The sequence below is a fragment of the Calliopsis andreniformis genome, unplaced genomic scaffold (genome assembly GCF_051401765.1).
Source record: "Calliopsis andreniformis isolate RMS-2024a unplaced genomic scaffold, iyCalAndr_principal scaffold0014, whole genome shotgun sequence".
Taxonomy (NCBI): Eukaryota; Metazoa; Arthropoda; class Insecta; order Hymenoptera; family Andrenidae; genus Calliopsis; species Calliopsis andreniformis.
This window is the reverse complement of record NW_027480427.1, coordinates 12826912-12846459: the sequence shown is the minus strand read 5'-3', so window position 1 is coordinate 12846459 and position 19548 is coordinate 12826912.

The following is a 19548-nucleotide window of genomic DNA, read 5'->3' as shown; positions in this document are numbered from 1 at the left end:
TAGACTTAATTCTGAGGCATTGCTCCACCAGATCGAATAGTTTTGGCCTAAGAAGTCTACGCCAGAAGCATAAAATACCATATAAATACAACAGCTTTTCCATTGTATAAAACGAATAATTGCTACCAGTGTAAAAGTTATGGTCATTTCTACGTTCCGGGCAACCTAGGCTACACCCTAGGGCGTTGTTCCACCAGATTGAATAGTTAGGGCCTAGGAAGTGAACGCCAGAAGCATAAAATACAATATAAATACAAGAGTTTTTCCATCGTATAAAACGAATAATTGCCACCAGTGTGAAAGTTATGGTCACTTCTACTTCCCGGGCAACCTAGGCTTCACCCTAGGGCGTTGTTCCACCAGATGGAATAGTTAGGGCCTAAGAAGTCAACGCCAGAAGCATAAAATATGATATAAATACAACAGCTTTTCCATCGTATGAAACAAATAATTGCAACCAGTTTGATAGTGATGGTCACTTCTACGTACCGGGCAACCTAGTCTTCACTCTAGGGCGTTGCTCCACCAGATCGAATAGTTAGGGCCTTAGAAGTCAACGCCCGAAGCATAAAATACAATATAAATACAACAGTTTTTCCATCGTATAAAACGAATAATTGCAACCAGTGTGAAAGTAATGGTCATTTCTACGTTCCGGGCAACCTAGGCTTCACTCTACGGCGTTGTTCCACCAGATCGAATAGTTAGGCCCTAAGAAGTCAAGACCAGAAGAATAAAATACAAAATAAATACAACTGCCTTTACACCGTATAAAACGAATAATTGCAACCTGTGTGAAGGTTATGGTCATATCTACTTTCCGAGCAACCTAGTCTTCACTCTAGGGCGTTGCTCCACCAGATCGAATAGTTAGGGCCTTAGAAGTCAACGCCCGAAGCATAAAATACAATATAAATACAACAGCTTTTCCATCGTATAAAACGAATAATTGCTGCCAGTGTAAAAGATATGGTCATTTCTACGTTCCGGGAAACCTAGGCTTCACCCTAGGGCGTTGCTGCACCAGGTCGAATAGTTAGGGCCTAAGAATTGAACGCCAGAAGCATAAAATACAATATAAATACAACAGTTTTTCCATCGTAGAAAACGAATAATTGCAACCAGTGTGAAAGTTATGGTCATTTCTATATTCCGAGCAACCTAGGCTTCACTCTAGGGCGTTGCTCCACCAGATCGAATAGCTAGGTCCTTAGAAGTCAACGCCAGAAGCATAAAATACGATATAAATACAACAGCTTTTCCATGGTATAAAAGGAATAATTGCAAACAGTGTGAAAGCAATGGTCATTTCTACGTTCCGGGCAACCTAGGCTTCACCCTTGGGCGTTGTTCCACCAGATCGAATAGTCAGGGCCTAAGAAGTGAACGCCAGAAGCATAAAATGCAATAAAAATACAACAGTCTTTCCATCCTATAACAGGAATAATAGCAACCCGTGTGAAAGTGAATGTCATTTGTACGTTCCAGGGAACCTAGGCTTCACTCTAGGGCGTTGCTCCACCAGATCGAATTGTTAGGGTCAAAGAAGTCAACGCCCGAAGCATAAAATACAAAATAAATAGAACAGTTTTTCCATTGTATAAAACGAATAATTGCTACCAGTGAAAAAGTTATGGTCAATTCTACGTTCCGGGCAACCTAGGCTTCACCCTAGGGCATTGTTCCATCAGATCGAATAGTTAGGGCCTAAGAAGTGAACGCCAGAAGCATAAAATACAATATAAATACAACAGTTTTTCCATCGGAGAAAACGAATAATTGCAACCAGTGTGAAAGTTATGGTCATTTCTATATTGCGAGCAACCTAGGCTTCACTCTTGGGCGGTGCTCCACCATATCGAATAGCTACGGCCTTAGAAGCCTACGCCTGAAGCATAAAATACAATAAAAATACAACGGTCTTTTCATCTTATAACAGGAATAATTGCAACAAGCGTGAAAGTAATGATCATTTCGCCGTTTCGGGCATCCTAGACTTAATTCTGAGGCATTGCTCCACCAGATCGAATAGTTTTGGCCTAAGAAGTCTACGCCAGAAGCATAAAATACCATATAAATACAACAGCTTTTCCATTGTATAAAACGAATAATTGCTACCAGTGTAAAAGTTATGGTCATTTCTACGTTCCGGGCAACCTAGGCTACACCCTAGGGCGTTGTTCCACCAGATTGAATAGTTAGGGCCTAGGAAGTGAACGCCAGAAGCATAAAATACAATATAAATACAAGAGTTTTTCCATCGTATAAAACGAATAATTGCAACCAGTGTGAAAGTTATGGTCATTTCTACATTCCGAGCAACCTAGGCTTCACTCTAGGGCGTTGCTCCACCAGATCGAATAGTTAGGGCCTAAGAAGTGAACGCCAGAAGCATAAAATACGATATAAATACAACAGCTTTTCCATCGTATAAAACAAATAATTGCAACCAGTTTGATAGTGATGGTCATTTCTACGTACCTGGCAACCTAGGCTTCACTCTAGGGCGTTGCTCCACCAGATCGAATAGTTAGGGCCTTAGAAGTCAACGCCCGAAGCATAAAATACAAAATAAATAGAACAGTTTTTCCATCGTATAAAACGAATAATTGCCACCAGTGTGAAAGTTATGGTCACTTCTACTTCCCGGGCAACCTAGGCTTCACCCTAGGGCGTTGTTCCACCAGATGGAATAGTTATTGCCTAAGAAGTCAACGCCAGAAGCATAAAATATGATATAAATACAACAGCTTTTCCATCGTATGAAACAAATAATTGCAACCAGTTTGATAGTGATGGTCACTTCTACGTACCGGGCAACCTAGTCTTCACTCTAGGGCGTTGCTCCTGCAGATCGAATAGTTAGGGCCTTAGAAGTCAACGCCCGAAGCATAAAATACAATATAAATACAACAGTTTTTCCATCGTATAAAACGAATAATTGCAACCAGTGTGAAAGTAATGATCATTTCTACGTTCCGGGCAACCTAGGCTTCACTCTACGGCGTTGTTCCACCAGATCGAATAGTTAGGCCCTAAGAAGTCAAGACCAGAAGAATAAAATACAAAATAAATACAACTGCCTTTACACCGTATAAAACGAATAATTGCAACCTGTGTGAAGGTTATGGTCATATCTACGTTCCGGGCAACCTAGGCTTCACTGTAGGGCGTTGCTCCACCAGATTGAAGTGTTAGGGCCTAGGAAGTCAACGCTCGAAGCATAAAATACAATAGAAATACAACAGTTTTTCCATCGTATAAAACGAATAATTGCAACCATTATGAAACCTATGGTCATTTCTACGTTCCGGGCAACCTAGGCTTCACTCTATGGCGTTCTTCCACCACATCGAATAGCTACGGCCTCAGAAGTCAACGCCTGAAGCATACAATACAATAAAAATGCAACAGTCTTTCCATCCTATAACAGGAATAATTGCAACCCGTGTGAAAGTGATGGTCATTTCTACGTTCCAGGCAACCTAGGCTTCACTCTAGGGCGTTGTTCCACCAGATCGAATAGTTAGGGCCTGAGAAGTCAACGCCAGAAGCATAAAATACAATATAAATATAACAGTTTTTCCATCGCATAAAACGAATAATAGCAACCAGTGTGAAGGTTATGGTAATTTCTACGTTCCGGGGAACCTAGGCTTCACTGTAGGGCGTTGCTGCACCAGATCAAACAGTTAGGGCCTTAGAAGTCAACGCCCGAAGCATAAAATACAAAATAAATACAACAGTTTTTCCATTGTATAAAACGAATAACTGCTACCAGCGTAAAAGTTATGGTCATTTCTACGTTCCGGGCAACCTAGGCTTCACCCTAGGGCGTTGTTCCACCAGATCGAATAGTTAGGGCCTAAGAAGTGAACGCCTGAATCATAAAATGCAATAAAAATACAACAGTCTTTCCAACCTATAACAGGAATAATTGCAATCCGTGTGAAAGTGATGGTCATTTGTACGTTCCAGGCAACCTAGGCTTCACTCTAGGGCGATGCTCCACCAGATCGAATAGTTAGGGCCTAATAAGTCAACGCCAGAAGCATAAAATACAAAATAAATAGAACAGTTTTTCCATTGTATAAAACGAATAATTGCTACCAGTGAAAAAGTTATGGTCAATTCTACGTTCCGGGCAACCTAGGCTTCACCCTAGGGCATTGTTCCATCAGATCGAATAGTTAGGGCCTAAGAAGTGAACGCCAGAAGCATAAAATACAATATAAATACAACAGTTTTTCCATCGGAGAAAACGAATAATAGCAACCAGTGTGAAAGTTATGGTCATTTCTATATTGCGAGCAACCTAGGCTTCACTCTAGGGCGGTGCTCCACCATATCGAATAGCTACGGCCTTAGAAGCCTACGCCTGAAGCATAAAATACAATAAAAATACAACGGTCTTTTCATCTTATAGCAGGAATAATTGCAACAAGCGTGAAAGTAATGATCATTTCGCCGTTTCGGGCATCCTAGACTTAACTCTGAGGCATTGCTCCACCAGATCGAATAGTTAGGGCCTAAGAAGTCTACGCCAGAAGCATAAAATACCATATAAATACAACAGTTTTTCCATTGTATAAAACGAATAATTGCTACCAGTGTAAAAGTTATGGTCATTTCTACGTTCCGGGCAACCTAGGCTACACCCTAGGGCGTTGTTCCACCAGATTGAATAGTTAGGGCCTAAGAAGTGAACGCCAGAAGCATAAAATACAATATAAATACAAGAGTTTTTCCATCGTATAAAACGAATAATTGCAACCAGTGTGAAAGTTATGGTCATTTCTACATTCCGAGCAACCTAGGCTTCACTCTAGGGCGTTGCTCCAACAGATTGAATAGTTAGGGCCTTAGAAGTCAACGCCCGAAGCATAAAATGCAATAAAAATACAACAGTTTTTCCATCGTATAAAACGAATAATTGGTACCAGTGTGAAAGTTATGGTCATTTCTACTTTCCGAGCAACCTAGGCTTCACTCTAGGTCGTTGTACCACCAGATCGAATAGTTAGGGCCTAAGAAGTGAACGCCAGAAGCATAAAATACGATATAAATACAACAGTTTTTCCATCGTATAAAACGAATAATTGGTACCAGTGTGAAAGTTATGGTCATTTCTACTTTCCGAGCAACCTAGGCTTCACTCTAGGTCGTTGTACCACCAGATCGAATAGTTAGGGCCTAAGAAGTGAACGCCAGAAGCATAAAATACGATATAAATACAACAGTTTTTCCATCGTATAAAACGAATAATTGCAACCAGTGTGAATGTAATGGTCATTTCTACGTTCCGGGCAACCTAGGCTTCACTGTAGGGCGTTGCTCCACCAGATTGAAGTGTTAGGGCCTAAGAAGTCAACGCTCGAAGCATAAAATACAATAGAAATACAACAGTTTATCCATCGTATAAAACGAATAATTGCAACCATTATGAAACCTATGGTCATTTCTACGTTCCGGGCAACCTAGGCTTCACTCTATGGCGTTCTTCCACCACATCGAATAGCTACGGCCTCAGAAGTCAACGCCTGAAGCATACAATACAATAAAAATGCAACAGTCTTTCCATCCTATAACAGGAATAATTGCAACCCGTGTGAAAGTGATGGTCATTTCTACGTTCCAGGCAACCTAGGCTTCACTCTAGGGCGTTGTTCCACCAGATCGCATAGTTAGGGCCTGAGAAGTCAACGCCAGAAGCATAAAATACAATATAAATATAACATTTTTTCCATCGCATAAAACGAATAATAGCAACCAGTGTGAAGGTTATGGTAATTTCTACGTTCCGGGGAACCTAGGCTTCACTGTAGGGCGTTGCTGCACCAGATCAAACAGTTAGGGCCTTAGAAGTCAACGCCCGAAGCATAAAATACAAAATAAATACAACAGTTTTTCCATTGTATAAAACTAATAACTGCTACCAGCGTAAAAGTTATGGTCATTTGTACGTTCCGGGCAACCTAGGCTTCACCCTAGGGCGTTGTTCCACCAGATCGAATAGTTAGGGCCTAAGAAGTGAACGCCTGAAGCATAAAATACAATATAAATACAACAGTTTTTCCATTGTATAAAACGAATAATTGCTACCAGTGTAAAAGTTATGGTCATTTCTACGTTCCGGGCAACCTAGGCTTCACCCTAGGGCGTTGTTCCACCAGATCGAATAGTTAGGGCCTAAGATGTGAACGCCAGAAGCATAAAATACAATATAAATACAACAGTTTTTCCATTGTATAAAACGAATAATTGCAGCCAGTGTGAAAGTTATGGTCATTTCTACATTCCGAGCAACCTAGGCTTCACTCTAGGGCGTTGCTCCAACAGATTGAATAGTTAGGGCCTTAGAAGTCAACGCACGAAGCATAAAATGCAATAAAAATACAACAGTTTTTTCATCGTATAACAGGATTAATTGCAACCAGTTTGAAAGTGATGGTCATTTCTACGTTCCGGGCAACCTAGGCATCACTCCAGGGCGTTGCTCCACTAGATCGAATAGCTAGGGCCATAGAAGTCAACGCCAGAAGCATAAAATACGATACAAATACAACAGCTTTTCCATCGTGTAAAAGGAATAATTGCAACCGGTGTGAAAGTGATGGTCATTTCTACGTTCCGGGCAGCCTAGGCTTCACCCTAGGGCGTTGTTCCACCAGATCGAATAGTTAGGGCCTAACAAGTGAACGCCAGAAGCATAAAATACAATATAAATACAACAGTTTTCCCATCGTATAAAACGAATAATTGCAACCACTGTGAAAGTTATGGTCATTTCTACATTCCGAGCAACCTAGGCTGCACTCTAGGGCGTTGCTCCAACAGATTGAATGGTTAGCGCCTTAGAAGTCAACGCCCGAAGCATAAAATGCAATAAAAATACAACAGTTTTTCCATTGTATAAAACTAATAACTGCTACCAGCGTAAAAGTTATGGTCATTTGTACGTTCCGGGCAACCTAGGCTTCACCCTAGGGCGTTGTTCCACCAGATCGAATAGTTAGGGCCTAAGAAGTTACGCCTGAAGCATAAAATACAATATAAATACAACAGTTTTTCCATTGTATAAAACGAATAATTGCTACCAGTGTAAAAGTTATGGTCATTTCTACGTTCCGGGCAACCTAGGCTTCACCCTAGGGCGTTGTTCCACCAGATCGAATAGTTAGGGCCTAAGATGTGAACGCCAGAAGCATAAAATACAATATAAATACAACAGTTTTTCCATTGTATAAAACGAATAATTGCAGCCAGTGTGAAAGTTATGGTCATTTCTACATTCCGAGCAACCTAGGCTTCACTCTAGGGCGTTGCTCCAACAGATTGAATAGTTAGGGCCTTAGAAGTCAACGCACGAAGCATAAAATGCAATAAAAATACAACAGTTTTTTCATCGTATAACAGGATTAATTGCAACCAGTTTGAAAGTGATGGTCATTTCTACGTTCCGGGCAACCTAGGCATCACTCCAGGGCGTTGCTCCACTAGATCGAATAGCTAGGGCCATAGAAGTCAACGCCAGAAGCATAAAATACGATACAAATACAACAGCTTTTCCATCGTGTAAAAGGAATAATTGCAACCGGTGTGAAAGTGATGGTCATTTCTACGTTCCGGGCAGCCTAGGCTTCACCCTAGGGCGTTGTTCCACCAGATCGAATAGTTAGGGCCTAACAAGTGAACGCCAGAAGCATAAAATACAATATAAATACAACAGTTTTCCCATCGTATAAAACGAATAATTGCAACCACTGTGAAAGTTATGGTCATTTCTACATTCCGAGCAACCTAGGCTGCACTCTAGGGCGTTGCTCCACCAGATTGAATAGTTAGGGCCTAAGAAGTGAACGCCAGAAGCATAAAATACAATATAAATACAAGAGTTTTTCAATCGTATAAAACGTATAATTGCAACCAGTGTGAAAGTTATGGTCATTTCTACATTCCGAGCAACCTAGGCTTCACTCTAGGGCGTTGCTCCAACAGATTGAATAGTTAGCGCCTTAGAAGTCAACGCCCGAAGCATAAAATGCAATAAAAATACAACAGTTTTTCCATCGTATAAAACGAATAATTGGTACCAGTGTGAAAGTTATGGTCATTTCTACTTTCCGAGCAACCTAGTCTTCACTCTAGGGCGTTGCTCCACCAGATCGAATAGTTAGGGCCTTAGAAGTCAACGCCCGAAGCATAAAATACAATATAAATACAACAGCTTTTCCATCGGAGAAAACGAATAATTGCAACCAGTGTGAAAGTTATGGTCATTTCTATATTGCGAGCAACCTAGGCTTCACTCTTGGGCGGTGCTCCACCATATCGAATAGCTACGGCCTTAGAAGCCTACGCCTGAAGCATAAAATACAATAAAAATACAACGGTCTTTTCATCTTATAACAGGAATAATTGCAACAAGCGTGAAAGTAATGATCATTTCGCCGTTTCGGGCATCCTAGGCTTAATTCTGAGGCATTGCTCCACCAGATCGAATAGTTTTGGCCTAAGAAGTCTACGCCAGAAGCATAAAATACCATATAAATACAACAGCTTTTCCATTGTATAAAACGAATAATTGCTACCAGTGTAAAAGTTATGGTCATTTCTACGTTCCGGGCAACCTAGGCTACACCCTAGGGCGTTGTTCCACCAGATTGAATAGTTAGGGCCTAAGAAGTGAACGCCAGAAGCATAAAATACAATATAAATACAAGAGTTTTTCCATCGTATAAAACGAATAATTGCAACCAGTGTGAAAGTTATGGTCATTTCTACATTCCGAGCAACCTAGGCTTCACTCTAGGGCGTTGCTCCAACAGATTGAATAGTTAGGGCCTAAGAAGTCAACGCCCGAAGCATAAAATGCAATAAAAATACAACAGTTTTTCCATCGTATAAAACGAATAATTGGTACCAGTGTGAAAGTTATGGTCATTTCTACTTTCCGAGCAACCTAGGCTTCACTCTAGGTCGTTGTACCACCAGATCGAATAGTTAGGGCCTAAGAAGTGAACGCCAGAAGCATAAAATACGATATAAATACAACAGCTTTTCCATCGTATCAAACAAATAATTGCAACCAGTTTGATAGTGATGGTCATTTCTACGTACCTGGCAACCTAGGCTTCACTCTAGGGCGTTGCTCCACCAGATCGAATAGTTAGGGCCTTAGAAGTCAACGCCCGAAGCATAAAATACAAAATAAATAGAACAGTTTTTCCATCGTATAAAACGAATAATTGCCACCAGTGTGAAAGTTATGGTCACTTCTACTTCCCGGGCAACCTAGGCTTCACCCTAGGGCGTTGTTCCACCAGATGGAATAGTTATGGCCTAAGAAGTCAACGCCAGAAGCATAAAATATGATATAAATACAACAGCTTTTCCATCGTATGAAACAAATAATTGCAACCAGTTTGATAGTGATGGTCACTTCTACGTACCGGGCAACCTAGTCTTCACTCTAGGGCGTTGCTCCTCCAGATCGAATAGTTAGGGCCTTAGAAGTCAACGCCCGAAGCATAAAATACAATATAAATACAACAGTTTTTCCATCGTATAAAACGAATAATTGCAACCAGTGTGAAAGTAATGATCATTTCTACGTTCCGGGCAACCTAGGCTTCACTCTACGGCGTTGTTCCACCAGATCGAATAGTTAGGCCCTAAGAAGTCAAGACCAGAAGAATAAAATACAAAATAAATACAACTGCCTTTACACCGTATAAAACGAATAATTGCAACCTGTGTGAAGGTTATGGTCATATCTACGTTCCGGGCAACCTAGGCTTCACTGTAGGGCGTTGCTCCACCAGATTGAAGTGTTAGGGCCTAGGAAGTCAACGCTCGAAGCATAAAATACAATAGAAATACAACAGTTTTTCCATCGTATAAAACGAATAATTGCAACCATTATGAAACCTATGGTCATTTCTACGTTCCGGGCAACCTAGGCTTCACTCTATGGCGTTCTTCCACCACATCGAATAGCTACGGCCTCAGAAGTCAACGCCTGAAGCATACAATACAATAAAAATGCAACAGTCTTTCCATCCTATAACAGGAATAATTGCAACCCGTGTGAAAGTGATGGTCATTTCTACGTTCCAGGCAACCTAGGCTTCACTCTAGGGCGTTGTTCCACCAGATCGAATAGTTAGGGCCTGAGAAGTCAACGCCAGAAGCATAAAATACAATATAAATATAACAGTTTTTCCATCGCATAAAACGAATAATAGCAACCAGTGTGAAGGTTATGGTAATTTCTACGTTCCGGGGAACCTAGGCTTCACTGTAGGGCGTTGCTGCACCAGATCAAACAGTTAGGGCCTTAGAAGTCAACGCCCGAAGCATAAAATACAAAATAAATACAACAGTTTTTCCATTGTATAAAACGAATAACTGCTACCAGCGTAAAAGTTATGGTCATTTCTACGTTCCGGGCAACCTAGGCTTCACCCTAGGGCGTTGTTCCACCAGATCGAATAGTTAGGGCCTAAGAAGTGAACGCCTGAATCATAAAATGCAATAAAAATACAACAGTCTTTCCAACCTATAACAGGAATAATTTCAATCCGTGTGAAAGTGATGGTCATTTGTACGTTCCAGGCAACCTAGGCTTCACTCTAGGGCGATGCTCCACCAGATCGAATAGTTAGGGCCTAATAAGTCAACGCCAGAAGCATAAAATACAAAATAAATAGAACAGTTTTTCCATTGTATAAAACGAATAATTGCTACCAGTGAAAAAGTTATGGTCAATTCTACGTTCCGGGCAACCTAGGCTTCACCCTAGGGCATTGTTCCATCAGATCGGATAGTTAGGGCCTAAGAAGTGAACGCCAGAAGCATAAAATACAATATAAATACAACAGTTTTTCCATCGGAGAAAACGAATAATAGCAACCAGTGTGAAAGTTATGGTCATTTCTATATTGCGAGCAACCTAGGCTTCACTCTAGGGCGGTGCTCCACCATATCGAATAGCTACGGCCTTAGAAGCCTACGCCTGAAGCATAAAATACAATAAAAATACAACGGTCTTTTCATCTTATAGCAGGAATAATTGCAACAAGCGTGAAAGTAATGATCATTTCGCCGTTTCGGGCATCCTAGACTTAACTCTGAGGCATTGCTCCACCAGATCGAATAGTTGGGGCCTAAGAAGTCTACGCCAGAAGCATAAAATACCATATAAATACAACAGTTTTTCCATTGTATAAAACGAATAATTGCTACCAGTGTAAAAGTTATGGTCATTTCTACGTTCCGGGCAACCTAGGCTACACCCTAGGGCGTTGTTCCACCAGATTGAATAGTTGGGGCCTAAGAAGTGAACGCCAGAAGCATAAAATACAATATAAATACAAGAGTTTTTCCATCGTATAAAACGAATAATTGCAACCAGTGTGAAAGTTATGGTCATTTCTACATTCCGAGCAACCTAGGCTTCACTCTAGGGCGTTGCTCCAACAGATTGAATAGTTAGGGCCTTAGAAGTCAACGCCCGAAGCATAAAATGCAATAAAAATACAACAGTTTTTCCATCGTATAAAACGAATAATTGGTACCAGTGTGAAAGTTATGGTCATTTCTACTTTCCGAGCAACCTAGGCTTCACTCTAGGTCGTTGTACCACCAGATCGAATAGTTAGGGCCTAAGAAGTGAACGCCAGAAGCATAAAATACGATATAAATACAACAGTTTTTCCATCGTATAAAACGAATAATTGGTACCAGTGTGAAAGTTATGGTCATTTCTACTTTCCGAGCAACCTAGGCTTCACTCTAGGTCGTTGTACCACCAGATCGAATAGTTAGGGCCTAAGAAGTGAACGCCAGAAGCATAAAATACGATATAAATACAACAGTTTTTCCATCGTATAAAACGAATAATTGCAACCAGTGTGAATGTAATGGTCATTTCTACGTTCCGGGCAACCTAGGCTTCACTGTAGGGCGTTGCTCCACCAGATTGAAGTGTTAGGGCCTAAGAAGTCAACGCTCGAAGCATAAAATACAATAGAAATACAACAGTTTATCCATCGTATAAAACGAATAATTGCAACCATTATGAAACCTATGGTCATTTCTACGTTCCGGGCAACCTAGGCTTCACTCTATGGCGTTCTTCCACCACATCGAATAGCTACGGCCTCAGAAGTCAACGCCTGAAGCATACAATACAATAAAAATGCAACAGTCTTTCCATCCTATAACAGGAATAATTGCAACCCGTGTGAAAGTGATGGTCATTTCTACGTTCAAGGCAACCTAGGCTTCACTCTAGGGCGTTGTTCCACCAGATCGCATAGTTAGGGCCTGAGAAGTCAACGCCAGAAGCATAAAATACAATATAAATATAACATTTTTTCCATCGCATAAAACGAATAATAGCAACCAGTGTGAAGGTTATGGTAATTTCTACGTTCCGGGGAACCTAGGCTTCACTGTAGGGCGTTGCTGCACCAGATCAAACAGTTAGGGCCTTAGAAGTCAACGCCCGAAGCATAAAATACAAAATAAATACAACAGTTTTTCCATTGTATAAAACTAATAACTGCTACCAGCGTAAAAGTTATGGTCATTTGTACGTTCCGGGCAACCTAGGCTTCACCCTAGGGCGTTGTTCCACCAGATCGAATAGTTAGGGCCTAAGAAGTGAACGCCTGAAGCATAAAATACAATATAAATACAACAGTTTTTCCATTGTATAAAACGAATAATTGCTACCAGTGTAAAAGTTATGGTCATTTCTACGTTCCGGGCAACCTAGGCTTCACCCTAGGGCGTTGTTCCACCAGATCGAATAGTTAGGGCCTAAGATGTGAACGCCAGAAGCATAAAATACAATATAAATACAACAGTTTTTCCATTGTATAAAACGAATAATTGCAGCCAGTGTGAAAGTTATGGTCATTTCTACATTCCGAGCAACCTAGGCTTCACTCTAGGGCGTTGCTCCAACAGATTGAATAGTTAGGGCCTTAGAAGTCAACGCACGAAGCATAAAATGCAATAAAAATACAACAGTTTTTTCATCGTATAACAGGATTAATTGCAAGCAGTTTGAAAGTGATGGTCATTTCTACGTTCCGGGCAACCTAGGCATCACTCCAGGGCGTTGCTCCACTAGATCGAATAGCTAGGGCCATAGAAGTCAACGCCAGAAGCATAAAATACGATACAAATACAACAGCTTTTCCATCGTGTAAAAAGAATAATTGCAACCGGTGTGAAAGTGATGGTCATTTCTACGTTCCGGGCAGCCTAGGCTTCACCCTAGGGCGTTGTTCCACCAGATCGAATAGTTAGGGCCTAACAAGTGAACGCCAGAAGCATAAAATACAATATAAATACAACAGTTTTCCCATCGTATAAAACGAATAATTGCAACCACTGTGAAAGTTATGGTCATTTCTACATTCCGAGCAACCTAGGCTGCACTCTAGGGCGTTGCTCCAACAGATTGAATGGTTAGCGCCTTAGAAGTCAACGCCCGAAGCATAAAATGCAATAAAAATACAACAGTTTTTCCATTGTATAAAACTAATAACTGCTACCAGCGTAAAAGTTATGGTCATTTGTACGTTCCGGGCAACCTAGGCTTCACCCTAGGGCGTTGTTCCACCAGATCGAATAGTTAGGGCCTAAGAAGTGAACGCCTGAAGCATAAAATACAATATAAATACAACAGTTTTTCCATTGTATAAAACGAATAATTGCTACCAGTGTAAAAGTTATGGTCATTTCTACGTTCCGGGCAACCTACGCTTCACCCTAGGGCGTTGTTCCACCAGATCGAATAGTTAGGGCCTAAGATGTGAACGCCAGAAGCATAAAATACAATATAAATACAACAGTTTTTCCATTGTATAAAACGAATAATTGCAGCCAGTGTGAAAGTTATGGTCATTTCTACATTCCGAGCAACCTAGGCTTCACTCTAGGGCGTTGCTCCAACAGATTGAATAGTTAGGGCCTTAGAAGTCAACGCACGAAGCATAAAATGCAATAAAAATACAACAGTTTTTTCATCGTATAACAGGATTAATTGCAACCAGTTTGAAAGTGATGGTCATTTCTACGTTCCGGGCAACCTAGGCATCACTCCAGGGCGTTGCTCCACTAGATCGAATAGCTAGGGCCATAGAAGTCAACGCCAGAAGCATAAAATACGATACAAATACAACAGCTTTTCCATCGTGTAAAAGGAATAATTGCAACCGGTGTGAAAGTGATGGTCATTTCTACGTTCCGGGCAGCCTAGGCTTCACCCTAGGGCGTTGTTCCACCAGATCGAATAGTTAGGCCCTAACAAGTGAACGCCAGAAGCATAAAATACAATATAAATACAACAGTTTTCCCATCGTATAAAACGAATAATTGCAACCACTGTGAAAGTTATGGTCATTTCTGCATTCCGAGCAACCTAGGCTGCACTCTAGGGCGTTGCTCCAACAGATTGAATGGTTAGCGCCTTAGAAGTCAACGCCCGAAGCATAAAATGCAATAAAAATACAACAGTTTTTCCATTGTATAAAACGAATAATTGCTACCAGTGTAAAAGTTATGGTCATTTCTACGTTCCGGGCAACCTAGGCTACACCCTAGGGCGTTGTTCCACCAGATTGAATAGTTAGGGCCTAAGAAGTGAACGCCAGAAGCATAAAATACAATATAAATACAAGAGTTTTTCAATCGTATAAAACGTATAATTGCAACCAGTGTGAAAGTTATGGTCATTTCTACATTCCGAGCAACCTAGGCTTCACTCTAGGGCGTTGCTCCAACAGATTGAATAGTTAGCGCCTTAGAAGTCAACGCCCGAAGCATAAAATGCAATAAAAATACAACAGTTTTTCCATCGTATAAAACGAATAATTGGTACCAGTGTGAAAGTTATGGTCATTTCTACTTTCCGAGCAACCTAGTCTTCACTCTAGGGCGTTGCTCCACCAGATCGAATAGTTAGGGCCTTAGAAGTCAACGCCCGAAGCATAAAATACAATATAAATACAACAGCTTTTCCATCGTATAAAACGAATAATTGCTACCAGTGTAAAAGTTATGGTCATTTCTACGTTCCGGTCAACCTAGGCTTCACTCTAGGGCGGTGCTCCAGCATATCGAATAGCTACGGCCTTAGAAGCCTACGCCTGAAGCATAAAATACAATAAAAATACAACGGTCTTTTCATCTTATAACAGGAATAATTGCAACAAGCCTGAAAGTAATGATCATTTCGCCGTTTCGGGCATCCTAGACTTAACTCTGAGGCATTGCTCCACCAGATCGAATAGTTAGGGCCTAAGAAGTCTACGCCAGAAGCATAAAATACCATATAAATACAACAGTTTTTCCATTGTATAGAACGAATAATTGCTACCAGTGTAAAAGTTATGGTCATTTCTACGTTCCGGGCAACCTAGGCTACACCCTAGGGCGTTGTTCCACCAGATTGAATAGTTAGGGCCTAAGAAGTGAACGCCAGAAGCATAAAATACAATATAAATACAAGAGTTTTTCCATCGTATAAAACGAATAATTGCAACCAGTGTGAAAGTTATGGTCATTTCTACATTCCGAGCAACCTAGGCTTCACTCTAGGGCGTTGCTCCAACAGATTGAATAGTTAGGGCCTTAGAAGTCAACGCCCGAAGCATAAACGCAATAAAAATACAACAGTTTTTCCATCGTATAAAACGAATAATTGGTACCAGTGTGAAAGTTATGGTCATTTCTACTTTCCGAGCAACCTAGGCTTCACTCTAGGTCGTTGTACCACCAGATCGAATAGTTAGGGCCTAAGAAGTGAACGCCAGAAGCATAAAATGCGATATAAATACAACAGCTTTCCATCGTATAAAACAAATAATTGCAACCAGTTTGATAGTGATGGTCATTTCTACGTACCTGGCAACCTAGGCTTCACTCTAGGGCGTTGCTCCACCAGATCGAATAGTTAGGGCCTTAGAAGTCAACGCCCGAAGCATCAAATACAGAATAAATAGAACAGTTTTTCCATCGTATAAAACGAATAATTGCCACCAGTGTGAAAGTTATGGTCATTTCTACTTCCCGGGCAACCTAGGCTTCACCCTAGGGCGTTGTTCCACCAGATGGAATAGTTAGGGCCTAAGAAGTCAACGCCAGAAGCTAAAAATATGATATAAATACAACAGCTTTTCCATCGTATGAAACAAATAATTGCAACCAGTTTGATAGTGATGGTCACTTCTACGTACCGGGCAACCTAGTCTTCACTCTAGGGCGTTGCTCCACCAGATCGAATAGTTAGGGCCTTAGAAGTCAACGCCCGAAGCATAAAATACAATATAAATACAACAGTTTTTCCATCGTATAAAACGAATAATTGCAACCAGTGTGAATGTAATGGTCATTTCTACATTCCGAGCAACCTAGGCTTCACTCTAGGGCGTTGCTCCAACAGATTGAATGGTTAGCGCCTTAGAAGTCAACGCCCGAAGCATAAAATGCAATAAAAATACAACAGTTTTTCCATTGTATAAAACGAATAATTGCTACCAGTGTAAAAGTTATGGTCATTTCTACGTTCCGGGCAACCTAGGCTACACCCTAGGGCGTTGTTCCACCAAATTGAATAGTTAGGGCCTAAGAAGTGAACGCCAGAAGCATAAAATACAATATAAATACAAGAGTTTTTCCATCGTATAAAACGTATAATTGCAACCAGTGTGAAAGTTATGGTCATTTCTACATTCCGAGCAACCTAGGCTTCACTCTAGGGCGTTGCTCCAACGGATTGAATAGTTAGGGCCTTAGAAGTCAACGCCCGAAGCATAAAATGCAATAAAAATACAACAGTTTTTCCATCGTATAAAACGAATAATTGGTACCAGTGTGAAAGTTATGGTCATTTCTACTTTCCGAGCAACCTAGTCTTCACTCTAGGGCGTTGCTCCACCAGATCGAATAGTTAGGGCCTTAGAAGTCAACGCCCGAAGCATAAAATACAATATAAATACAACAGCTTTTCCATCGTATAAAACGAATAATTGCTACCAGTGTAAAAGTTATGGTCATTTCTACGTTCCGGTCAACCTAGGCTTCACTCTAGGGCGGTGCTCCACCATATCGAATAGCTACGGCCTTAGAAGCCTACGCCTGAAGCATAAAATACAATAAAAATACAACGGTCTTTTCATCTTATAACAGGAATAATTGCAACAAGCCTGAAAGTAATGATCATTTCGCCGTTTCGGGCATCCTAGACTTAACTCTGAGGCATTGCTCCACCAGATCGAATAGTTAGGGCCTAAGAAGTCTACGCCAGAAGCATAAAATACCATTTAAATACAACAGTTTTTCCATTGTATAAAACGAATAATTGCTACCAGTGTAAAAGTTATGGTCATTTCTACGTTCCGGGCAACCTAGGCTACACCCTAGGGGTTGTTCCACCAGATTGAATAGTTAGGGCCTAAGAAGTGAACGCCAGAAGCATAAAATACAATATAAATACAAGAGTTTTTCCATCGTATAAAACGAATAATTGCAACCAGTGTGAAAGTTATGGTCATTTCTACATTCCGAGCAACCTAGGCTTCACTCTAGGGCGTTGCTCCAACAGATTGAATTGTTAGGGCCTTAGAAGTCAACGCCCGAAGCATAAAATGCAATAAAAATACAACAGTTTTTCCATCGTATAAAACGAATAATTGGTACCAGTGTGAAAGTTATGGTCATTTCTACTTTCCGAGCAACCTAGGCTTCACTCTAGGTCGTTGTACCACCAGATCGAATAGTTAGGGCCTAAGAAGTGAACGCCAGAAGCATAAAATACGATATAAATACAACAGCTTTTCCATCGTATAAAACAAATAATTGCAACCAGTTTGATAGTGATGGTCATTTCTACGTACCTGGCAACCTAGGCTACACTCTAGGGCGTTGCTCCACCAGATCGAATAGTTAGGGCCTTAGAAGTCAACGCCCGAAGCATTAAATACAAAATAAATAGAACAGTTTTTCCATCGTATAAAACGAATAATTGCCACCAGTGTGAAAGTTATGGTCATTTCTACTTCCCGGGCAACCTAGGCTTCACCCTAGGGCGTTGTTCCACCAGATGGAATAGTTAGGGCCTAAGAAGTCAACGCTAGAAGCTAAAAATATGATATAAATACAACAGCTTTTCCATCGTATGAAACAAATAATTGCAACCAGTTTGATAGTGATGGTCACTTCTACGTACCGGGCAACCTAGTCTTCACTCTAGGGCGTTGCTCCACCAGATCGAATAGTTAGGGCCTTAGAAGTCAACGCCCGAAGCATAAAATACAATACAAATACAACAGTTTTTCCATCGTATAAAACGAATAATTGCAACCAGTGTGAATGTAATGGTCATTTCTACGTTCCGGGCAACCTAGGCTTCACTCTACGGCGTTGTTCCACCAGATCGAATAGTTAGGCCCTAAGAAGTCAAGACCAGAAGAATAAAATACAAAATAAATACAACTGCCGTTACACCGTATAAAACGAATAATTGCAACCTGTGTGTAGGTTATGGTCATATCTACGTTCCGGGCAACCTAGGCTTCACTGCAGGGCGTTGCTCCACCAGATTGAAGTGTTAGGGCCTAAGAAGTCAACGCTCGAAGCATAAAATACAATAGAAATACAACAGTTTATCCATCGTATAAAACGAATAATTGCAACCATTATGAAACCTATGGTCATTTCTACGTTCCGGGCAACCTAGGCTTCACTCTATGGCGTTCTTCCACCACATCGAATAGCTACGGCCTCAGAAGTCAACGCCTGAAGCATACAATACAATAAAAATGCAACAGTCTTTCCATCCTATAACAGGAATAATTGCAAACCGTGTGAAAGTGATGGTCATTTGTACGTTCCAGGCAACCTAGGCTTCACTCTAGGGCGATGCTCCACCAGATCGAATAGTTAGGGCCTAATAAGTCAACGCCAGAAGCATAAAATACAAAATAAATAGAACAGTTTTTCCATTGTATAAAACGAATAATTGCTACCAGTGAAAAAGTTATGGTCAATTCTACGTTCCGGGCAACCTAGGCTTCACCCTAGGGCATTGTTCCATCAGATCGAATAGTTAGGGCCTAAGAAGTGAACGCCAGAAGCATAAAATACAATATAAATACAACAGTTTTTCCATCGGAGAAAACGAATAATTGCAACCAGTGTGAAAGTTATGGTCATTTCTATATTGCGAGCAACCTAGGCTTCACTCTAGGGCGGTGCTCCACCATATCGAATAGCTACGGCCTTAGAAGCCTACGCCTGAAGCATAATATACAATAAAAATACAACGGTCTTTTCATCTTATAACAGGAATAATTGCAACAAGCCTGAAAGTAATGATCATTTCGCCGTTTCGGGCATCCTAGACTTAACTCTGAGGCATTGCTCCACCAGATCGAATAGTTAGGGCCTAAGAAGTCTACGCCAGAAGCATAAAATACCATATAAATACAACAGTTTTTCCATTGTATAAAACGAATAATTGCTACCAGT